The following is a 25,729-nucleotide window of genomic DNA, read 5'->3' as shown; positions in this document are numbered from 1 at the left end:
TAAGGTCATTAAGTCTATAGATAAATAAAAATCAAGAATACCATGGCAATACATTCTAAAAGGAATTGATCTTCAGCTCCATGAAGGGCAGTAGATTTGAATTTTGTAACAGAATAGGCAGCCTGAGGTCTTGATCTTATAATAGAACATACGAGTAGGTCAGGTACCATCACTGGAAACCAGGCTTAAGCCCAGGAGATGAAGAGATGTCAAAGTGTACAGCCCAGCCACTAGGAAGTGAAAAAGAGCCCTACAGTGTAAGTGTGTGTGTGTTGCAACTCTAAGTAGACCATGGAATGCAGCCTGGTACTCATATGAGAAATTTTTGCTGATGAAACTGGTTATCATTTCCATTGCAACCTATTAACCATCTTGTTCTGGTGACATCATGGGAAACTGAGTGACAATGCATGAAAGTGCCACTGCTCTTTTGATAAGGAAATTATCTGTTGCCTTTCAAGGATAAAATCCGATTGACTGGGGAGGAGGGGCAACTGAGCATTTAATTACAGAGTAAAATAAAATAGTACTCCAACACAGGTAACAACACATTTTGTGTCCCTGGAGTGTTATCTGAGCTGTTTGAATGATTTTTTTTCTCTTCTTTCCCTAAATGAAAAATAACATTTTTGAATTTCCAGGCCACCTGAAATGTAAAGATCTGGAGAAAACCTCAGGTAATCCCTTCCTCTCAGATTTGTCTAATATTTATTGAACTAATAAAAAAAAGTATTTAGTTTGCCTGACTTTTTTTCTTTTAGAAAAAACCAAAAATTCAAAATGAACACTTAAAAGCATATATTTTGTAACTAGTAAAATTTGCTTAAGTGTTTGTGAGTTTTCCTTTTGTTTCCTCCCCCAGAACTGCTTAACAAACTTCTCTCAAATTCATAAATCCTGAAGTAGCTTTTTAAAGGAAATTACTACTTTTGCCTATCGCTGCATATATTATCACTAGTTATTGATCATAAAAATATGAGATTTGTACATGCAGACTAGGTGTTCATCACTTTTCATTTTGTTTTCTAGCATTCACTTCTCCTCTACCATTTAATGATCTTGAATTTCTGATTCCAGTCAGACCCTGGTGTTGTCTATATATTGCTAATATTATTCTTTCTTTTTTTTCTTGGTAAGCTGGTCTTGAGGTAATTTCTGCATTATTTCTACTAAGTATATAGCTAGATTGCATTACAAGAGTTCACCAAGTTCCCCAAATAGCTATCATCTGCACAGAAAAAATTCTGACACCTTAAAGTAGCCTAAAGGCTGAAGATTAAGCTCTGACATTAACAAATGGTATATCTTTTTGGCTAAGGACAGTACTTTACTGTAAAGGAGTTCTTGCTTGTTAATACAAACACAGGCCTGGTTTTAAGGTAGTATTTATTTATGACATTTTTTATATCAAGGCTCTCTAAACTTCGCCTGTAATATAGTCTACCATGATTTCACATAAAACTGTCTACCAGAAGGGATTGACATTAGTTATGAGAGCCAGTAGCAGCAGCTCTTTAGACATATAACTACTGTGCCATTTTGATGTAATTCAGTTTAAATTTCAAACATTTCTATTTAACATAATCAAGTGGTATGAAATCTTCTTTTAAAATGGCAAGTATACAGTACCAGCTCAATTGGCACTTAGCAACGGTCCTTTTGCAATATGCACAATAGCTTCCAGCAGGGAGTTTTTAAAGGACCATCCTTTGAGAGCACAAACTCACACACGTACAATCAGGACACATCAAGGTTCTATCTCCAGCTCCCCTTGAGATGTTATTTAGCTAATGCACAAATGTTACAGCTAAGCTGTTAGCCTGAAAAATAGAACAAGCAGTTGTGTGTAGGTACACACCATTTCTTTTTTCATTCCAGGATCTCTTCATATTATAATTTCACATAAAGTAACACCTAGAAAGGTGAAGTATGTGATTTTTACTCAATAGGTGGATTTCCACTTTTAAATGCACTGCAGCCATCAAATGCCCCGTCTTGAATCCTGTATTATGTAGTAGCAAAGCACCTTTGATTGGGTGTACAGCTGCAGTCATTACTGGGTATCCTCTAGTTGGAGTATTCTGGAAGGATATAACTCTGTCACAGGCTGCCATCCCCAGTAAATACTGCTGTGAGCATAGCTGTTCTGTATCCAACGAAAAGACAAGATCTGGCCCTGCAGCTAGCTTTCCTCGAGAGAGTCAAATCCTGGCAAACAAGCCCCTTGTTTCAACTGCAAACCTCCCATACTTATTGGTTCTCTTCCAAAAACTGTGCTGAACCATATAATAAGTTCAAATTTCATTAAGCCCAGGAGCAGAGGGAGTTTCTAGCATGCTGCTAAAATCATGGCATAATGCTCTGAACCAGATGATTGCATTATAATCTCATTCCAGTTGGGATCTTCTTTTCCTAATAGAAGGCTTTTACATTCAGATAGGAAAGTAAGAGGGACTCCAGCACTGAAGCCTGCAATGCAGTTACTAAATACATTGCTTAGATATTTTGCACATGGAAAGAGATGATGACACTAATATTACTGCAGTAATGCTGTCTCGAGTGTAAGACTCCAGAACTGGCTGTAATTCTGCTCATATGGAAAGCTGCAACAACAACATGGCAACAACATGGTGAAAGCACAGAAGGCTATGTTTGCCTGATAACAATTTTTTTTTTCTAAAGTAATAAGAAATATGATGCTTTGGTAAGAAGGCTTGATGACAGACTGAAGGACAGATCATTCAATCTATTTTGAAGGACAGATCATTCAATCTATTTTCTTCTAGTCAAATTTTTTTTGTAATACCCATCTCAGAATAAAATACAGTCAAAGACAGAAAGCAAAAATGAGCATATATTTTATGACGGGAGAACATTGTTATACACATGGGACAATGAATTAGCAGTGTAATGGACTCTTTGAAAAGGTGCTCTTTGTTAGTCCCTGACCATGAAATCTATGGAAAAGCCTTAAAATCGATGAAAGCATGAAATTGTTTGTTTGTTTTAAATTATAAACCATAGTAATGAAAAAATGTAGATATGAGTTAATGAAAAGAACTTGTGAAATCATGTTGTATTTTTACTGTTTTTACTGTTTGATCGGAGAGGAAAAATACATTTTTTCAGTCAAAACATTCACTTAGATATGTTCTAATTGCAGTGTCTTGATTTATTCCATTTGAAACAACATTCCAAATTTGAATAATTTTGTTTAAAAAAGAGAGCTTAAAAAATTCTCTAAGCAAAACTGAATATTTCGTGGCTTAATTTTTTTTTTTTTAAACTTGCAGAAGCCATTGAAACTTACATTATTCCAGTTTTGGATAAAAGTAATACATATTGTCTAAATTTTTTAGTTCAGACAGTGAATCAAAGAATCAGTGATGTGCACTTCTCCGACAGTAAGTACTATTATAAGCTTCAGTTGGATTAGGATCCTCTTCTTAATCCAGTCTATTAAAAATGTCTATGTTCTAAATCTGCATGATTTGCCTGCTGAATAAAAAAGAAGAAGGCACTTTGTTTTTCTTTTTAATTCAAATGAAACTATCAGACGCTTCAGGGATTGGTGATAGTCTAGAATATTTTGGGTTGGCCAATTCTGACTATTCAGGCAAAGGAACAGCTGACATTAGAGACAATTTTTTGTGTGGACTTCTTGAGGCCCACAGGAAAATTTGATCTTCTTGATTCCCAGGTTCTGGTCTGAAGTATAGTGCTGGACCATGAAGTCAACATACTAGGTCCCCAGAGTGAGATAATTAAAAAAGGTTCTTTAAGAGACGGATGATGAGAGTGCACAGTGGCCTGTGAGGAATTTTGGTGGTTGTTGGTGGAACTGGCCATGCCAATTTGAGAATGGTTGTCTCTCCCCACAGGTGATGTGTGTAAGGCACAGCAAAAAGCAAGACTGACACGCTGTGGTGCAAGAGCAGAAAGCCATTTTTAAAATGCTGGTAAGTGTTTTCTTTTGGCCACTCTGGTTGCCTAGGTAAAGTGGAACTGGTAAAGTCTGCTAAACAACTTACTTGTCTCCAGGTCCAATATCTAATTTTCTTTGTTTGTCTTTGGGGTGGTTTTTTTTTTTTTTTTGCAGAAAAATCCTAAGTGCATCAGTCTACAAAAATTGGTGACAAGTAGCAGATTGTCCCTTTTTGTTTTTTAACAGAATAATTTTATAATTGCAGCTGGTTAAAAAAATACTATATAACTAGCTCCAAACAAATTTTTTTGGCTATTGTACAGAAAAGGACTTACTAATCTTAAACTATTAAAGAAATCGTCTGGGTAGACAAACTTGCCTGCCAAGTTTTAGGTGGCTAGGATCCAGAGCGGCTGAGACATTAAATGTGAAAACCCAGTTCTTACAGTTGAAATGCCAAACTACAGCATCAGACCCCTGATGCTATAACTTTTAAGAGAACTAAGTGGTGTAATACTGTGCATAATTATTTCACTCATGAGCAAAAAGACCTATTACTCATAAGCAGAGCTTTAAGTTATAAGGATATTCCTTCAGACACATGCCAATCATTTGACCAAACAAGACTGTGCTTTGCAATTATATGTTACCATTTTTTGGACTTGGTGCCTAGTGCAAATCAACAGATTTTGAAAGTCCATTGGTTATGGCCTCAATAGATACTTCATAAACTTTTATGCCGTAACATTAAATCCATTAGGCTAAATAAAAATTATCTTATCCCATCCTTTTTTTTCTTTATTTCTCTCTTTATCTTGCTTATATGCAGCACAGTACCTGGCAGAGTACCAAAGGCTAAAACTCAGCTTTCTCTGATGTTGGTGTACCAGCAGCTTAAACAGCAGTTTTCCTGCCAATTTAAACTTTTACTTTTTAATGAAGAATTTAAACCAGAAAAGCTAAGCATTCCTTGGGCTTGCTCTTTAGTAGAAACTAAGTTTGAATTGGCACTGTGATTACTAAAGCTCTTCTTTTCAAACCTTATTGAACCAAAACTAGAAATTCTGTTTAAATCCTTGTAGTCATCTAAGAAAATAAAATACAAAAAAACCAATAAACAAAATTTAAAAAAATCTAAACAAATATATTTTACAACTTGGATTTTACAGAAACAAAGTGCTCTTTCATTTCTTATTTATTAATTTTAAGTGAAATCATTCAGCCCTACCTCGTAAGAGAAATTCCCCCTTTGAGGGTGATCTCGAACTTCTCTCAAAATATACAGCTACATAAAATATACAGAGAACATTTTATTCTTATACCTGCACCATCACAGGAAGATTCTTTCTAGCCTCCGAAATAACTTTGCAGACTGCTGGGGTTTCTGTATATTTTATGTTGATGAGGTCCAGAAGAAGCTTTGCTCAGTTCAAATATGTCTCCATGAGCTGGCTTTGTTTACTGCTCTCAGAAGGGGAAGAGGAGGCACGAGAAGCTTTGTAACGTTCTGGAGCAACATGAGAAGAAACTTGCCTTCGTTCATCTCTCCTTCCATATAAACTCCGAGTTTTCTGTGCATGGGTTTGGACCAAATGACAGAAACAGTCTGTGGGTCAGGACTATCGTGCACAGTTTTGATCTTTCAGCTGCTTGTTTAAGTTGCTGACAACTGTGTGACTGATTCTGAGTCCTTTAGAGAAGCTGTAGTGTTATCTGGCCATGGATCAATTATGGTGTTGCCTACGGCAAATGAGCTGTCCTGGCTAGTAAACAGCTTGGTCCAGCTAAGGCTGCTGTAGAGGGGTGGATATGAGGAGAGGGTGAGGTCACCTGATTTGTTCAGCCTGAAGGAGACTGAAGGAAGAATCTAGAGCTTCCTCACTGTCATAGGTTACCAAACCACTACACTCACAAAGGGAAGCAGAAAAGCAGGCACTGATCTATTTTCTCTGGTGACCAGTGACAGGACTCGAGGAAATGACACAGAGCTGTGTCAGAGGACATTTAGGTCGGATATTAAGACAATGTTCTTCTCCCAGCGGGTGTTTGAGCAGTGGAACAGTCACTCCAGAGAAGCGGCCACAGCACCAAGCCTGACAGAATTCAAGAAGCATTTGGACAACACTCTCAGATATACGGTGGGATTCTTAGAGTTGTCCTTTGCAGGGCCAGGAGTTGAACTCAGTGATCTTTTTGGGTCCTTTCCAGATATTCTATCATTCTGTGATTCACTGAACTGCAACATAATTGCAGAAACATCTAAACTAACCCAAACAATCACACATACTTCCCTCAGAGCTCAGACTTCACCGGAGCTGTGGCTCCTAATTAACAACTAGCACCTGCTCTCATTACCAGATATTTTGAATTAAATGTTATACAGGCTGAATTTCAAATTTATCAGACACTTCCTGTGTTGAAATGGATGTTTGAACAGGCTTTACAAATCAAAGCATTGTGTAGCACTAGGTACTTTATGTTCCAAGAAAACAGAGAGAGGCTCTCAAGCTTCATGAGATGGAGTGAAACTGGCTTAGTGAGACAGAATATAAGTTTTGACTCCCCAGCTGTTATGAGAGTCAAACACAATGAGGAAGAGCTGGATAATTTGGTGCAAATAGGTTCTTTGAAGAAAGGATAAATAGACCTTTATGCAGTGTATGTTCAGAGCTAGGAGGTCCTCCTCCCTTCAAATCTACCATGCTATCAGGAGCACAAAGGGGTGACCTCTTTCAGGGGGAGAACATAGCGGTTTCATTTTGCAGGAATGGACATTCAGCACAATCAGCACTTGAGAATGAGGCTGAAGGCCTCAAACTATGACAGTGCCCCCACAAAACATGACTCTATAGAGCCCTGAGATCTACATGAATATGTAACTAGATACCATCAGGTATCTATGCAGATATATGCAGAACTGTATAGCTACTCTGCAAAGAACTGCTTCTCTGCTTAAGTCCTGCATTGAAATTTCTTTTTACCTGTGAAGGAATTAAGCACAAGACTAGTCATGCAATGTGGACTACAAACTCAAGTTCAAAACCAAGATGAACAGTGCAAGAACAAGTTGAAATATTTGCTGAAGTGTTTTTGTCAGCCAAACCCTGTAATATACTTAAAGTAATATACTTACAGACATACACCACAAGGGAATAGCCATTGCATACTTGAGATCGTCACAGAAAGAGAAAAAATGTAGTAGGAACATTTCTGTATTAAAGTAATTTGATTGCTATATCATTTCCTAACCAAACTGACAGCCAAAAACTTCCAAGATAACCATGTCTCTTAAACGGTTTGTCTTTTGAAATCTTCATTTGCATCTAACCTGTGGTACAGAGAAGAAAAAGAGAACACAGCTGTCATTTGAGGGTTCACACCCTTTATCATGGACCACATTGACACCTGTGGATACTTTGGCTGTTCCCTCACTAATCCATGAGAAAACTCAGCTTGGCCAACCTTCTGCTCAGCGTGGTTTGTTCCCTCTACCTTTTCCATGCTGGCTTAAAATTCCTGACTGATCTGTTAAATAATCTGGAGGAGCCTGGGTTCCTCACAAATCTGCATGGGAGTAAAGAAAAGGGGCAAGAAGGTAATGGCAAACCAGCCACAAGTACTGTTTCCTGTGGCTATAGATCCACAGAGCAGGTGGCTTATGCTCTGGATGCCTTTGTGTTTCCTCATGCAGATGATTTGGTAGCACATGACTAAATCTTGAGTGCAGATACATGACTCCAGAGACATTTGCTTAGTTTATGGGGTGAGGGGAAAAAGCCGAAATTATATTTCAGAACATATTAGATATTTCTGAAATACTTGATGGTACATATACTGTGTGTTTAGTACATGCATTACGCCTCAAAGTATTCATGCATGTATATTTACTTTTATAATTTATAGACCAGTTACAACACCAAGCTCTCTTCCAGATGTCAAGAATAAAACTATATTTCGCAGCTACTTTTACAACTGATAGTAAATCTTGCAGATGGTATGAGTACTGTGAAAGTTATCTGACCTTGAGTAAGAAGAAAACCCCATCGGAAGACTTCTATCTCAGAAATAATCAAGGTGTGCCTGCAAACGGTTGCTTATTTGCAGCCAGAGACTTTGGATCGGCACCATGTTCCTTTTTAAAATGGAAGAAGGTGCATGCTTAACCCAAAAATCTCAAAGCCAAAAATACTTTCTTCCATAACAAACTGACCAAGGTGTGGGGTTGGCAGTTTTTGGAAATTTTCAGGGTAGTTCTCCAAGAAATGTACACATCAGCATTAAACAGCCACATCTTATAAAGATAAATATCAAGAAGAACACTGGTGTTGTATTCTGCAGCTTGCACTGCACCATATGCTTGTGTTGCCCAGAAATGCTCCACATGGCTCTTTCACTTGTCCCGGTGATACTTTAAGGAGCCAGAAGACTCTGCCAGTAAAAAAGAAACCAGTTAAGAGCACCAGAGACCAACCATTAGGACTAAAGTTATGAGAAACCACCACAATCACTGATGGTATTTAGCCCACACAAACAAGGAGTTTTCCCAATGCTATATTATGGTGTCAATGAATAATTGTAAAAATTAAAGAGACATAGATATAGTGAAAATGGTTGTGGAAACTTTTCCTTGCCTTGCAGCTCTTGGTTGGGGGATTTTCTGAGCAGAAGGCAGTAGGTATACCACAATGGTTAAAAGATTTTCATTCATTCCAAGAATTTCAATCATTCATTGAGTAAGAGAATATTTCTCATGGTCTTTTAAATTTCTGTTTGATTTTTTCAATTATTGTTGTGCAATTCATGGTCATCAATTGTTCATTTGCAACATGGAGTACCCTCTTCCTCTGCAACTGCTCTTCTCTGGCCTGCCTCTGCTATATGAAATTGTTCCATACCTTTGGTCACCATCATCACCTTTTATGTAACTATTCCTGTGTTCTTGGGGCAGGGGTGCCCACACTCTAGGTGACATAATTACTATACAGTGGCATAAAGATAATGTTTTCTGAAAGGTCATGAAAAAGGGCAAAACCCTGATTCACCTACCGTGGAGCAAAGAACAACTATTTCCACAGATAGAAATACTCATGATAATCCCTTCTTCCAAAATATCAGTAAGTACAAAACCTTATTACAAAGAAGAATATACATCTGTTAAAAGAAATAAAAACAGCCATCAAAAGCAATATACAATCCTACAGTGAAAGCATAGGAAAAGTTGTGTTATAAACCCTCAAATATTCCTAAGATCACACAACTTCACAGTCATTTCTCAAAATTTCCATAAGAGCAACACAGACTGAGGCCAAACATTTACATTCATCTTCCATCAAATTCAATGGCTTATGTTTAGCAGCAAATTCATGAGAGTAGCAAGCATTCAACCACTGGAAAATATTTGGCCAATTCTAGAACTTAATGCTGAAAACAGTAAAGTGAGCAAATGAGTCACTTTAAAGGAGGTTTTCAAGCATCTAATGGCAACCATGTGGTCCTCTGTACTAATGTCAATGCATCGTTTCTATAATCCACTGCTCAGCTATAGCAGCTCAACCCTGAAATGGTGATGTAAGCTCAAACCCTATAATGCTCGTATTCAGTGATAGAAAATCTTCAATAAACCGAGATTTCCAAGATATCAAGGGGACAATGTATTCTTCCTAGAAATCAAAAATTATATTTTTCATATAATAACTAAGTTAAAAAAGTATGGTGCAATACAACTGAGTGCAAAGATACCTTCCTGTCATCTCAGTGCCTTCCCAGTCCATGAGAGCTTTATCGTTGTGTTTATTGTGATGTCACAGGATTCTCTGGATGTGCAACCTTACTAATATACACTGCCCACGGCTATCTGTGCTGCTCTCTTCCTTTCTCTTTATCCCCACTGCTAAGACTAACTTTCAACAATAAAATGAAATATTTTGATTTATGACAAAAAGGTTAGTTAGAAAAGTCAGATACTAAATTGTTCACTGGAATCTTTATCCTTTGATTATGCAGTTGGCTGAGCATAAGCATTTTGATTCACTTTATTCCAATTTAACTCCCCATTGCAGCTGACCCAAAAGCTGACTTTTTCTATGCTTTGTATCCCTAGGAAAACAAAAAATGCAGTGATACTTGTTAAAAAATTCATAATATATGTTACAAGTTTTTGGCTTAGCATAAATAAAAACTAGAACAAAAGTCATGCAAATATATAAAGGCTTGATATATTCTCTTTCTGAAAACCAGTGATAATTTTTTTTTACATCCACTTTAAATTAATTTGATCATTTTTGCAATAGAGCAGACACACAATGTTCTGAAACTCTGAATTTCGCTTAATAACATCGCTTGAAAAGTAGTTGCATTATAATATTAGACCTGAATATTTGCTCTTTAGAACGATGCCTTAATTGCCCTATTTCTGTATTTTTTCTTTTGTTTTGAAGTTATATTATATGCCTTCTGTTTTGTTTTATAGGCATTTATTATTAGATACTGTCAAGTAAACAAAAAGAAAAACAGCATAGAAACCGTCTTATTGTGTCTTTTATAATCTCCACACTGCCTGATTTTCATAACCAGTGCAACTGCAAAGAGTTTCTGTAAATTATCCAAAGTTTCAAGTACAAACACACTCTGAAATCCAGTCCTCATGCAGAGCACATTTTAATGCTTTATGTGCTTGTTTCTATATTTAAGAAGCTCATCCAAAATCTGGAGTTCTAAATATATTTTAAAATTTCATTCATTTCAAAATAGTCCCCTGAATCTGAGGTACAGGTTGGGTTTTAACATCCATTTTTAAATTTACATCAGTTCTGAGATTTATAATGTATGTGTGCAAGAAAGACAAAAACAGGAAGGAAAAACAAATGCAAAAGAGACTCTAGCTTGGCAGGAATTTCATATTCTGTTGCTACAAGACTTTGTTTTTCAGGAAAGCAGTCAGTAAGATTAACTGCATTATAAACTTTCGTGAACATACAGTATATTGTAGTAAAGTTTAGTATTATTCATAATCCCAGTATGGTGTTACATAGTGCACAATAGCTTTGGGTTGATTTTTTTTCCCATACAAATCCTTTATTCCTGAATACCCAACATATGTCCAATCACCCTGATACCTAATGTGCAACAGATTGAAAGGGCAAGTTTCCCTGCATGATTCCAAACGAAGGCTAAAATGATCAAAACCTCAACTTTAACTTGACTACTTCATTCTCTTGAACTTGTGCCCTGCACAATCACAACAGTGGAGAGGGGGCAGGGCACCGAGATTCCATGCATCAATTCTTTTATTTCCTGTTCCTCTTGTCCTTCAGTTCCTTGCAGACGGATGCATCTCTGCCTCATTCCCAGCCTCCTTAGTTTTGCATCTGAAGTAAAAAGTACATCTGCTGTGTAATTTAGGGTAGCTTTGACATCTGTGGTGCCCAGAGAAGGAGTCGGAAGATGTAGGTGGAGAGAGAAACGACATGCCTTGGTGGAGCAAGAAAGTCTTTCCCATATTGGCATCTTATGATAAAAAGATGTGCTGACATAAGGATTAGAGGTGGAAGAAGCATTTTCATTTGTGTTCATTTAGGTACACTATCTAATAGGAAAATATGTTCTATATTGAACACTGGATATATAGAATTTCAGTGTTGCCTGCATGTGTTCTTTCCAGTCTACATTGGTTTTTCCACAGGGTTTGTGAATTACATTCACAGTCCTTTTCCAGATAAAGACCATAAAATGAGAAAATTTTTTTTTCTCCATGTTTTTGCTTTTTTCTTGTTTTATCCAAAGCAGAGACAACTAAATGTTCCTTTTGCTCAGAGGAACTAATAGAACACTCAGTGAGGCTAATGGAAGTGAGATGACTTTAGATGCATTTCTCACAGCTTCACTTAGGAGTACTAGGAACATTTCCATACATTTTTCCCTAACATGCATGTTGGGAGCAGTCCTGAGAACATGACATTTTCACCAAGCACTGTAAAACTAGGAAATGTGTGAGTGGGATCTTGCCTGCCTTTGCCATGTGTGAATGTCTTAGTTCCTTTGTCTTTGTCTGACACACCTCAGCCTCTGTTTTTAGCAGTTCTGGTTGGATTTTTTTGTCTTCCCCTTTTTCCATCAGAGCCCTGGTACTGCAAGTGGTATTGTGTCAATAAGCAAGCACTTTGGCGCAAAATTACTCAATCATTAGAAGGGATGTGTGGCAGTGAAGATATTCTAGCTTTTACATTTTTTATCACACTAGGGCTATTTTTTCCTTCTTTTCCACTCTTATTATTAACCTTTTTATAGAAAATTGGCTTACCAAGAATTTATGAATTAGCAAGTCTATTATAATGATGAATGGTAATTACCATTTAAATCCTGAGTCATTCATCAGCTTGTTCGCCATATGTCAGGTGATACAAGAGTGCATGAATACTTGTCTAGTGAGTATTTCTCAAATGATTGTTATATTTGCCTGAACTTTGGACCTGAATGCCAAATACTAGGTGAATAAAAGTTAAAATTATAGAAAAATAAAAAAATTACACTTAATATAAGCAGAGGGGGAGAGACAGCACAATAAGAGGAAATACTGGTAGTGACACATATTAGCATTTGACAATTATTAGCAAATTTTTTATAATGTAGAAAGAATAAACGTGGGTTTGAGCTTTTTTGAAGATACACAGAAAAACTCATTATTGTAAATGCAATTCTTATACAAGATTCCTGGGTAAGGAATCATTCCTGCAAAGAAAAAGTCGGGTTTGGGAAAGAGCCCACCAATGGGCCTAGCTAGCCCAATCAAGCCTGAAGTTGCTTGCGAATTTCTTCCCTCATCAGGTGTTTCTTTAGGAGTGTGAAGGCAGGTACTGGCTTCTACCAGGATCCCAGAGAATGGGTATCTATACAGCCAAACTAGTTGGGTTCATTTGATCCCACCACTCTCCTTCCTTGATGATCCCTAATGATGGAGGAAAAAAATTGAAAGGGCACAACAGCTGAACTGTCACTCAGCCTCCAAATCCAACCTGAGGTCTGCTAATGGGGTAGTGTGGGGACAATTTCACTTCATCTGTCAGTGCCAGACATCCCAAGGGTGCAAATTCAAAATTTCTGTCTCCAGACTTCTTAGTGCATCTTGTCACAAAAGACAAAACAATACAAAGATATCCTCTAGGTCCCCCCCAAAAAATAATCTTTTTAAATATGAGTGAAATTATTGTAACAGGAATGGGTGCACATTTTATGTCAGGTGATAAAGACTAAGGACAAAGTTAACATTAATGATTATCACTTCAACTATTTCCTTTCATTTTGACGTAGTATATCTCAGCTTTAACAGCTCATAAACTGAAGCCAACTTTCTGAATGATCATTTAATTCTTAAAATGTAACCACAGACTAGGAAGAAAATACTAAGATATTAATCCTGGTGGCACACAGCAAATGCTAGACCCAGAAGCTTAATGGTGCTAAGCTGAATGGAACATACCAAGTCTGTTATCCTAACAAAATACAGTCTCTGTCTCTGTGCAGGTCGGAAGTGTTCTCTTGCTATAAGCATCTGAACACAAGCAAAAATAAAGTAACAGTCTTAAAATAGTAATCTTGCAGAACCAAACTAAGAGGATCTTGTTTAGCTTATCTAGCTGTGGGAAAAAAAAAACAAACCAAGAATATTGTTTTCATCAAAGGTCTGTTGTTCTATCAACACTCAGTTTTCTTCATTGTGCTGAAATTGTCATTCTGCTTTGTATTAATATTGCTTCCAGTTCTGAAAAAAAAAAAGTTTTTATTGCTGTTTTGAAACTATTTATATTCAGAAAAATGTTGTTGAAGTTTGGAAAAAAAAGAAAGAACCACAGAATTTCCTGTTGGATCCTCTTACCGTTGTATCAAACAGTGACTAATGGATGACAGTCCTTCATTCAGCTCCCTACACAAATTGGGAAAGGTGTCTACCCAGAGGTAGAATTCACTGCTAGCCTGTATCTTAGAGTGAGTGTCTCTGTGTACTTTAAGTAGAATCAGGTACTGTACATTACAATTAGAGATGCTTTCTTTCTTTATTAATGGACTCAATTAGATATATTTTTTTTAAAATTGTGTTTACATTAATGATAAAATGCTCTTGGCTTAGATGCCCTTGGTTTAGGTGCCCTAGGTTCAGATGCCCTTGGAAATTATGGAAGGGAACCAAATGGAAGCCTAGGCAAGAGGGCTAGGGACAAAATTAATCTGCAGTCAAAGAGGAAGAAAAGTGAAGGAGGAAACACAGTAGAAATTTTGGGGGGGGAGGTTCTGAATAAAAACAATCACCAAAAAAAAAATAAGGACATCTCTAGGAAGTATCTTGAGGAAGAAGGGTAGGATTTGTGACCATCAGTTTCAGCTTGTAGACTTGCAGAGTAAGCCTTTACTCAGACATAAGGAAAAATATCAGAATCATTCTCTATCCTCTTTTGTATTCTGTAGAATTTAACCAGACTATAAAATAGCATGTTTGTTTTGGCCTCTCAGCAGCTATTAACAAAGGGTTTGGATCCTGCAAAAGCCATCCACCATTCAGACCTATGCAATGAGCCACAAATCTGGTAAAGATAACATTTCTGTTTCTGATTGAGGAAAAACACAGTGTAATAATCAGGTGAGTGTTCTTTCAAAGAAAATGCTAAAAAAAGTCCTGTATGGTGGCAGATAGTATATCCCCGGATCAGCAAAAAGAGCAAAGATTCCCATTGACGCCTCCCACCAGAGGCCCCAGTACTCCTAAGGCTGCCTCTGTATGTCAGCATGTGAAGTTGATCTTTCCCAGCTGACGCTGAGCTGAAATTTCTTGGAAGCAGCTGGGGTGGAGATGTGCCAGACAACCTTAAAAAATAAATCAGTTACAAGTGAACCAGGTCAACCCCCAAGGCCCAGAGGTAGGGCGGGTGTTTTGCTACATGCATTACTAATTAACTGTGAAAAGTTTTGAACGGTCCCAAAATTTTTTGTGAGTACCAGCTACCTTTTATAAAAAAGGCCATAAAGAGAAGGCAGAAAACAGAGTTCCAGTAACTGAAATTAAGCATACAGAGTTTGGAGGGGGGAGGTTGCAGAACCCCAAACCACAAGCAAACCCATTCTAGTTTTTATTTTAGTTTTAACTTGATGTGATTCTTCATGTCAGTCAGTGTTCCTTTGCGTAACTCATCTGACATAACTGAGAATGATGCAAAATTTTTATAATGCTTATTTCTTTTTACACCCATTCCCCAATATTTTTTTCCAGACAAAAATTACTTCAGCCCACAGAAAGCCTTCGGACTACTAACTACTCAAAACCTAACTTGCAATTAGGAGGCTTGAATAACTTGGAACATCAGGTACTCTTTACTCTGCCTTGGGGTTCATATTGCAGGAAGCAGTAAGTATTTCTGGCCCTGCATTTTTAAGATCAGGGGCCTCAAAGGAGAGTAGGAATTGTACTAGAACTTGATTTTTGATAACCAAAGTAAAATAATCATATTTTTCATATTTGTCAGGACATTTGAGAGACTGCAGGAGCCTTAAACGAGTTTTATCAATAGTAAACAAATTAAATGTAAAGATTCGCAACACTGAAAATCTGTGAAAATCAGGAGCTGCACGCATCCATTAGGGAATGAATATATTTTGCTGGCCTTTCCAGACAACATTTTTTAAGTGAAAAACTTGCATCATTTTAGGTAACAGTAGTAATCTGTAAGGTATGCAGCATGTTTCATAGAGGAAGGGGTTTCTCTAGCTGTCTGCCTGTACCAGATGCAGCTATCTGTTACCTGAAGACATAGTTCATTGATTAGGGCTGGGTAAAATTTCAATTGCATGCTGTTTCTGCCAATACCCAGCTTAGCTATGCATGACACGTGGATGATTATAGCTCATGTTTACCTCTAAGATGACAGAGAACAGAGACATATGAACCACTGAACCACCGAACTGGTACTAGATAATTGTACCAGCCATTACCATTTCTGTTCTTTGACTTGTCTAACTGGTAGAGTGATGAAAAGTGGGGTTGAGTAGGTGCCTTTTGTAGTTGATGGAAAAGTAATTTACTATGCCTGGGCTGCATTAGTGGCTGGTACTCTTCTGTACCCTTGGAGTTGCACTGTGCAAGGCCCCAAGCTCTTTGGAGACAGAGGCTTTAAGTCACCTTCATCTCCTCACCAGGGTCCTCCTGGGAGTCTGTTCATCTACTATATTCCTGCTTCCTTGAAGTCTTGAGAGGCATGGTGAACTGATGGCAGACCCAGTCCAGGGTGCTTCAGCCATGTCCTTGTATCCTTAGTAGTGCTGCACGTACAGGCAAGCAACACAGAGCAGGGGTTCGAGTCCAAAGAAAAAATGGCACATTGCAAAACAGACTTAAGGTACACTGCCTCACCTAAGATTATGTGGTTAAGAAACACCTGGTTTTCTTCAAGAGCCTCTGTGTGTGTTCCTGAACATGATTGTGTATGTATATGCCTATATGTACATGCAATACTATATTGTGTGTGTATAGTATGCATTTACTTCTTATTTTCAAAAATAAAATTAAAAATATAAGGAAAAACAGGTGCTCGGTGAAAACCACCTACATATGCTGAGCTTAGCTTTCCTGAATAAGTAGATGAAAAGGGTTGGAGGTAAAATAAGAAATGTTATTAGAGAAGATTAAGATTCAGTCTGAGGGGGCTATCTGCACAATCAAGCCCAAAAGCTATTTTTCTTTTCCAGAATTCTTGCTGGTAAGGGTAACAGAAGAATCAGATTCAACTGGCTTTTAAAAACATTTATCCTCTTTTCTTTGTTGTTGTTGCAGGGGTTTTTTGTTGTTTTGGTTTGGGTTTTTTGCCCCTTGTGCTTTGCCAAAGAGCACCAGGATGTTCTTGAATTAAGTTGGAAATGTGAGCAAGGATTTTAGCTTAGGAAACCTTTTCCCAATAACAGAAGTAGACAATTACTATGTCTTAAGGATTCATTCAGCTACCTAATAGATAGTGCATAAACTGTTGTATATGACCCATAAGAGCAAGATTTGTGGGAGAAATAAAAAATTATAAGACAGAAGCTGACTTACTGAACTTAGGCTAAAAATTCTCACACTTGCAGTACTATTTTAAAGGAAACATTTAATAATAACCTCACATTTAATCACTTGGAAGACATGATTTTAACTAAAATACACCACTAGAAAATCAGTGGAATTATTACTCCATTTTCAGAATGAAACCCTGACAACACCTAATTTCATTTTAAATTAAAGAGATGTTAAAGAAGAAAGAAATAAATATTCAAATCTGTGGTTTGATGGAATTACTACAGCGAATATAAACAGAGGCAGATGGATTTGCAAGGGCTATGAAGAGAAAACACATCCTAAAAATTAATATTGCCTACAATGCATTGACTTGCTGCAATACCTACCAAACCATCTTTAACAGTATGATTTAAATTGCAAAATTGACATGGCCAGTTTCTAGACCTTGACTTTACCTGGTAAGGAGATCCCTGATGTGGAGGGGACTATTACTAAGATTCTGAAGTTATCCTCTGCTCTGAATGAAAAAAAATATTCATGCCTTTAGGGGTTGTGGGTCCTTGCTGTGATTTACATAACTTACTGTGAGCAGCCATGGCAGACACCAATTACAGAGAACTTTGTAACTGCTCTACCTGTAGCTCCCAGTGGAAGCCATGCTTCTGTTGTATTAAATCTGTACAGAAATGACAATGGGAGAAAGGGAAAAAATAAATGATGCCGTGAACGTTATAAGCAAACCTTTGGGAACAACAATATATGTACTGTGGTGCAACAGATAATGCAATTTTGCTCAACATTTCAGACAACATGCAGGCTAAATAAGAAAAAAAAACCAACAAAAACCCCAAAAATAAAAACTAACCAAGAAATCCAAAACAGACAGGACCTGTAACGACACTTTGCCTTTCACAACCGCTGCAGTTTTGTCAGGCAATAATCTTGAAAGTTGAAAATGTTCCCGTTATGTGTTTGGTTTGGAAAGGAAACATGGCCAGGTACAAAGAATAATACATTTACAAAAGTGTCATCATATGCAGTGCAGGGAAGGAATTCTGAATTTCAGCCCAAATAAAAAAAAATTTGCTGAAAACTGTCTCAAAATCTTATGGAGTTAGTGGAATTAGTATTCACTATGGAAGTATCTGTAAAGTAGTTCACTGTACCATTAAAGAGCTACTGCACAGTCTGAACATAACCTGGTGGGTAGTGGGGACCTGCTGCCACCTCCAGAGGAGAGCAGAGAAATCTGGAGGCACAGTTCCATCTCTCTGTGTACATGGCCTGGCACAGAAGCGTGAGCTATGGCACAGCTACACATTTATCCAGGCTTCCTCTAGGCTTCAGAGAGAAAGAAGTAGTCCTTTGTGCAGACAAGGGTGCAAATATTGTGCAAATATTCTGTGCACCAGGCTGTGCTTGGAGTCCTGCTGCAGAGTGGTCTGCACCAGCTGGGCCATCTGCTCTGTGAAACTTCATCAGAGTGCTGGCTGGACTGCACATGCTGGGGTGCCTGGAGCTGCACTGGGACACAGCTCAGATCTTTGTCTTGTAAAAGCCCTGTAGCCCTCTTGAAATATTTCTATTGGGACCTTAAAGGCTGTCAGGAAGCACTCTGACGTTATGTTCTCAGTGCTTCCTGGAATGTTAGAAAACAGCAAGAAAAGCTCCAATTTTTGACTTTTTTGTCCAAAAAACCCAGAATATCCTTTTAAAACAAACAAACAAGCAAGCAAGCAAACATCACCCAACCATGCAAGCCAAAGCATCAACAGCCCCTCCCAAAAAACCCAACCAAAACCCAGAAAACAAAACCTCTTTAAAGAGGAAAAGAGAAGTAAGTTAGGCTTTCTGTCTTACCTACTAGTACTGCTGGTGAAAGGATGGAAGACTGAGCACAAGTGGAAGGATTCAACAACCTTTCAGACAACCCATGCCTGCCATGACTGGGTCCACTTTAAACCTAAGTGAGAGTAGAAATGTTTTGTCTTGCTTGTGTTTCAGATTAACTTTTCAGCTCCTACCATTGCTGGTTGCTCGGGTGGGGGGTTTATTCTGAATTGAGCAGGTATCTACTAGAGTTTTCTACCTATTTGTATTGGCCAAAGACGTAAATTTCTTCTTTTCTCTGTTGTTGGTTTTATAATAGCCTGTTGACCTCTGGAACATAGCAAAATCACTTTTGGAACATTTGGAAAATTTGGAGTAATTTTCAGTGTATTTAATCTTAAAAATGTTAAAAAAAAACCACTTGGAAAGTGAATTGACAGAATTGAAAACTAGAACTTGAGACCTCATGATCAGTTCTTTTGTTCTTCATTAGAACTTGCCCTTTTGGTTAACAATCCCGTATAAAAAAAAAAATCCATGAAAGTGGTTGTAACTGAACTAAAAGTAGATCCCACTTTGTCTCCTCTCTTGCATGAATCAATTCTGTCTGCAGCACATAACCTGAAGAAGCGTTTCTCACAAGTTCTGCAAATTTTCACATACACTGAAGTCAAAAGGTCTCAAACAATCTTATTTGTGTCTCAAGAGCTAGAATTGATAGTCTGCTATTTCTGCATGCTCTAGACAAGGAGGAAAATGATGGATGAAATCCACAAAGAGCTGAATTAACTTTGTCAAGATACATTAAAATTAGTCTAAAATATTTGTAGCTGGTTGCTATCTTCATCTGGAAAACCGAGCATGTTCGTCTCTGAACATTGGCAGCAAACCAGACCAAGGACTCTCTGTGAGGATTTTTTTTTTGTCTGGACTGAGCCACGGGAGCATGTCACAGTGAGTCCAGGAGCCTAATCCTCCAGGCATTCATCATGGGGCTTGGGCTCCTTGGCCCATTCCAGAGAGAAGTTTTTGTTTCACTGGACCTTCTCTCAGCATGGGGTAAGAAGGGCTTAACAATCATCTTTGCATGCCAGCTCCATGATGCTGCTGGTGAAAACAGACCACTTTATGGATAACTTATGCTATGATGGCTTCATTATAAACGGAAGTGAAGTCAGTAATTTTCAGCACTGTACCATATACTAAAAATTCTACAAGTCTAAATGTGATTGAAAATGGGAAAGCAAGTAAAGTGTTGCTAAACAGTAGGATTCTGCAGTACCTCAGGAGCCTACAAAATCCCTTTACCTGAAATTCAGTCTTAACTGGATCACAGGACAGGTCAAAAAAAAATTGTTCATTTTGCTGTCTGTGCTCCCCTTAGTCTCCCTTTGTGCATCACACTCCTGGAAGGCACCATCATCACAAAGCCAATGAAAAAAACAGTCATTTTTATCATGATTCCAGGGATACCAGGTTACACAAATTTGCAGAGGAGCTCACTCCAAACACACATCCTAGGTGATGGGATTAGACTGTTGTTCTCTAAGGACCAATGCTTGCAGACATTTTTAATCTATTAAGTCCCTAATAAAACCTAATAATGTAATCTTAACTAAAGCTATACTTGTTGTATTCATTCCACTGCAGGTGTTATCCCATAAACATCATTGCACATTGTATTGAAGGGAGTGAGATGGCGACTTTTGAACCTCTAAGCATATTTAATTGCTATTTTAAAAATTTAAACACCTTTTTATGTCTCACATATTTCAGTTTTTCTGCCTGTCTCAAGCTGAAATAGGGTGCTGTTTCAAACATTGCCTCATGTTTATGATCAAGGCAAGGTGCTCTTTGAGCATATGATATTCTACTATAGCAGAAAGAAAATAATTTTACAGAGTGTTTTTGCATATGCTATTAAGATTCAAGTCTTGATTTCTTCCCCTTCTAAACAGTGTCCCAAAGACCTGTGGTATCCTCTGTGTTAAGTGCCGGGTTCAAGAGATTAAGGGCAATGACTGGCATCTAGTTCACTTTTATTTCCATTTCAGTGCAACCTCACATCGCTATACATCTGTTTTGTTGATTCAGAAGAGCACTTGAGATGCTTTACAGTTGATTTTGACAAGTGCTACAATTTGATATGGGTAGATAATTCTTGCTGAGTTGATTTCAAAAGTACAGAAATTATAATTTTGAGTAGATATTACCTTTCTTTATGATCAGAATTTTCATGTAATATACTGTGCACTTAAGCTTCTTAATCACATTTTCTTTTTTTAAACATTACATTCTTTCCATCTAATCAAGTATTGCAAATTAAAATATTGTTCTAAATATATCTTATATTTTTTTTCAAGCACTGTGGACAGCTCATGCAAAACCCACTTGAAAAAGTGGTCCCTCCTAACCTTCTCACCAAAACTATTTGGTTTGGAATTTAATTAAGCAGTGAGACAGGACAGACTATATGGCAAGGTTGATTAATGCACACCTCTGGTGCATTTCACCTCATGCCTCCAGCACATCTGAGGTGTGGAGTAATCAGTTCAACTGCTTAGTCAAAGTGTCTTAATGTCATTATAAAATGGGCATATGTTAAAAAATAAAAAATTCAAATATGACAACCTATCCTTACACTACTAAATGTCATGCACTGAGATTAAATTTGGACAAAAAAAAAGAGTAAATGATTTAATTAAATTCCAGGTTTAAACACAACAGAATTATTTAGCTGAAATATTTTATGGAGTGATATGTGAGTGTTCCATCCTATTCCCTCTGCACCCCATTCCTTTGGAGTGTATCAAAACAAGTAACCCATCATCACCCCCAGCTTCTGACTCTTTCCTTTTTTCCCTCTCTGGTCTAATTCTTTACTCTCTCCTTTTTGTTTTTTTATTGTCCTTCTGCCTCAGGCGTTTCTCCCTGACGTCAGTATTTACTGGGCATGAGCCTGTGCTCTCTTGTACTGGTGGTCCCCAGGTGCTCTTCAGCACATGGATTGATGAGGGAAGGATCTGTCCTTGGCTAACCTCTGTGAACACTGCAGTGGGGTTAACTCCAGATTTACACCGTGCAACTGACAGTTTAAGTAGTCTCAGTTGGAGGCTTTCAAAAGAAATTCTGGCTTGGTACTTCAAAGAAATATGAAGTAGGATGGGCAGAGAAGTCTTCAACTTTCAGAAGGGACAACCATCCCAACAGGTTTGTTTTCATCTGAAGGAGAATGGACTAATTTATATTGTTAGCAGAAAGTACTGTCAGAATGTAATCTGAGAAACAGCACAGTTACATGATCAGGATTTCCTGATAACTCTTCCACAGATACACATGAGAAAGCATAAGCTTCCACCTCACACCTTCGTGTGCCTCCCCCAAAGGCCTGATGCTCCAAATATCTACTTACTGTGTGGGCTGCTGGGACAGAGTTAATTTTCTTCACAGTAGCTGGTACGGGACTGTTTTGGATTGGTGCTGAAAATAGGATTGACAACACAGGAATGTTTTAGCTATTGCTGAACAGTTCTTACACAGCATCAAGACCTTTTCTGCCTCTCACCCCACCCCACCAACGAAGAGGCTGGGGGTGCACAACGGGTTGTGAGGTCAGGACAGCTGACCCCACCTGTCCAAGGGATATCCCAGACCATATAGCATCATTCTCAGTATATAAAGGTGGAAGAAGAAGGAAATGTGGGATGATTTTCAGAATGATGGTGTTTGATTTCCCCAGTCACCATTACCTGTGATGGAGCCCTGCTTTCCTGGAGATGGGTAAACACCTGCCTCCCCATGGGAAGTGGTGAATGAAGTCCTTGTTTAGTTTTGTTTGCATGCATGGCTTTTATATTATCTATTGAACTGTCTTTATCTCAGCCTGTGGGAACCCAGAATGCAGAGAATATTTCTCTGCCTGTTTTGAAGGGTTTTACCCCCCTGGACAGTTCTGGTTTTGGCCTTTGTCCATGGGAAAATTTGCCTAGCCTCTGGGAAGAATTTGAATCTACAATGGTGTGAATTAGGTGATAGAATACTATGTGAGATTATCACAGGGTGAAAAATTTAGAGGTTTTAGGTCTATTTGCATAGTAAATAGATAAAAGCAAAAAACATCAAAATTCAGGATTGTTGTTGTTCTGCAAACCTTCTTCTTCTTCCACTACTCCATATTCTGCAGTAGGAGTAGTTTGGGATGATTGGATAAAGAATTCTGCAGTTCCTGTCTACGTGATTTAGGAACTTGTTGGACATTGGTAAAAAAGTGAAAATATCTTGCCTTTTAAGTTTTCATGGGGTAATTTACCTTTAAAAAGGCTGTGAAATCTTGATAAGTTGCCTTCTTGCTGCATTCTCTGCTCTGTGCTATGTCTAGGCCACGCCAGTGGCTTGTACTCCTTAAATAAGAATTAATAAACACCTATCTGGAGACTGAGAAGCATGAAGTCCCATTTGCCTCCTTTTTTCTCCTTGAAAAATCTGAACATCTCCCCCATCAGGGAAGACAACAATTAATAACATAGACAGTGTTTTCAGCCCACAAGTTTTCTCACTTTTACCCTTGCAATTCCCACCCCACTGTGGGGGAGCGGCTGCGTGAGGCTGAGCTGCTGGCTGGGCTAAAGCCACAACACTGCAGAATCAGTAGTGAGATTCCCATCGAGTTCAGCCTTGTTTGGGCCTCAGAGAGCAAATTTTACACCAACATCTGCACTGACTGTCAGAGGGCTGCACTGCTGGCGTGGGAGAGAATGCTTTCCTGCCTTGCAGAATGGATTGATCAGTTGAGCCCAAGGGCCTCTGGCAAATGCCTGTGACTCCGTGAACTTCAGTGGGTGGTGTGCCCTGGCATCCTTGTAGGTCTCAATCTCCTTTGTCCCTTTGAAAAGAGAATTTGACTTAAAGTTTCTGAGTTTAAGCTAGAGGAGTTTCTGAAGAAAGGGGTTTTTTGTTTGTTTTGTGGGTATTTTTCTTTATTTTTAATTTTCTCTCAAGAGAAGAGAATATAGCCTAGAGTTTTTAAAATATCACTAAAAATGAGAATCTGCTCAGTTGTGGGGGAGTGTTAAGGGTCCCCAAGGAGCTAAACAGACTAGCAAAGGGGAGAGAAGTGTCTGGAGTAGTGATGGAGGGAGGACAAAGCAAGCAACAAAAATAACAAAGTAGAACTGAGGCTGATATACAGAAGGGAGCAGAGTGAATTTAAAGAGCAGAGAGGGAGAAGCATATGTCCAAAAAATAGAGAATTAGAACAGGAGACAAGAGGAATGGGGATGGGAACGCCAAAGAGTCCAACTTCACATCAAAAACAAAAAACAGGGGTCTGAAATGGCACAGTCTGCTCAGGGGACTACACCTTCCTGATGCAAGCAGACCCATGGAAGTTATTCAGTTATTCATACAAGGGCTGCAGGAATGAGCCCCATATTCACCAAAGGATTTCAGATCCATGCTCATTCTGTTCTTGCAGTCACTGCTGGGCTGGATTGCCACACAGTACCCCAGCTCTGCCATCACTTACCTCTACTTAGAATCTTCCTACGTGGTTTTCTCTTGTTCTGTTGGCCACAAAACTTAAGAGGAATTAAAAGAAAATAAAAGAAAAAGTCTGCTAGGAGACATGGGCCTTATTCTTCTGAGAGGTGCACGTGAACATTTCTGTCTAGCACACACTGGATTTGTCCAAATTCTGCAGTTCTGAAATCTGGATCAGCATTTTTAAGCAAGAAAAGTAGTCAATTCAGACATAGGTTTTTTTTGAATAAATACATTTCATTTTAGGTTTATGGTGTTAGGTGTAAATACTAGTGATATCTAATTGTAGATTTAAAACTAAATTCCTTTTCACTTGTGTTAAATAAACATTTTCTATTCTCTAGTCAGAGAATAGTTTTTCCTCGTCAGCAGTCACATTGAGGTTTATAGGGTAATATACATAAATTGGGAATTGTTGAAGAAATAAGTGTTTATGCAGAATCCATACCATAAATAGCAGAGAAAAAGCAAGTAAGGTTATTCATGCAGGGTTGCTGATATATGTACAGGGTTACTCACAAAGTTTCCTCTAGTGTTACATTTGTATTCATATATGTCAAAAATGCAATGTTATTTCTTTTTAAAATAAATTGGAAGCACAAGTCTGTGGTGTATGATTATTTTATTAACTGATAAATCAGCTAGCTCTCAAGGGTATGGAAGAAAGGTATTTATTTAATTTAAAAATAAACTGTATCCATTCCCCATGCCCATCCTTTGTTAGAACTATGCACTAAGAAATTCCAATGTTTCATATGCAGGTTTGTTAAATATATTTTTAAGAGGTAAAAGAAAAAAATACATATATTTTTTTAGATCTCCAGACTTCACTGCAAACAAAATCCCATGCAATATGAACAAGTGTAAACATTAAGAGTGTGTTTTCAGTGGACATGTGCTTCCATAGTCACATAACTTGTATTTCCACAGTACTTTTTTAACTTCAGGCACCCAAGTCCATACTTAATACCTCTAAACAATACAGCCTGACAGTCAGTGTGGCTGAGTGCTGGCAGTTTCACACCTATAAATTCTCCATTGAGATCCAGATGGGTGAATGACTGCACCCATATGGAGATGCCCCTCTGCATACAGTGTAAAAATTTGAATAAAAGCAGATCAAATAGAGGTTTGCGTGTTTTTTTTCTGTGACAAATCACAGCCTTTTATAGAAGATGTAAGAGTTGAGAGCTACTTAGTTGAGAGCATTTTCTTATCTTTAAACACTTACAAAAGAGGGTTATTCCATAATTATCCATTATGGGGACAAAAACTTCATCAGTTAGGGAATAACTCTTTTTTTATCTTGTCTTAGTTGGAGAAGCCCACTATAATCTCCTGTTTCACTGAACAATTTACTATTAAAAATGGATCAAAATGCCTCCTTTATTTATCAAAAGACT

General features: G+C 38.0%; 1 long non-coding RNA gene across 1 annotated transcript in view; it reads left to right on the top strand.

The window, feature by feature from the left end:
• LOC104698293 overlaps positions 1 to 22,850 on the top strand; it is a 48,304-nt gene extending 25,454 nt beyond the window's left edge. Inside the window, exons 3-5 of the long non-coding RNA XR_753280.4 lie at positions 642 to 677; positions 3,882 to 3,959; positions 21,710 to 22,850. This is a non-coding gene — a long non-coding RNA (uncharacterized LOC104698293). The remainder of the gene's footprint in view (positions 1 to 641; positions 678 to 3,881; positions 3,960 to 21,709) is intronic.
• Positions 22,851 to 25,729: the final 2,879 nt, after the last annotated feature.

The sequence above is a fragment of the Corvus cornix genome, chromosome 1A (genome assembly GCF_000738735.6).
Source record: "Corvus cornix cornix isolate S_Up_H32 chromosome 1A, ASM73873v5, whole genome shotgun sequence".
In the NCBI taxonomy this organism is placed as follows: Eukaryota; Metazoa; Chordata; class Aves; order Passeriformes; family Corvidae; genus Corvus; species Corvus cornix.
The sequence above is the reverse complement of the archived record's forward strand: the minus strand, read 5'-3'. Positions and strand labels throughout refer to the sequence as shown.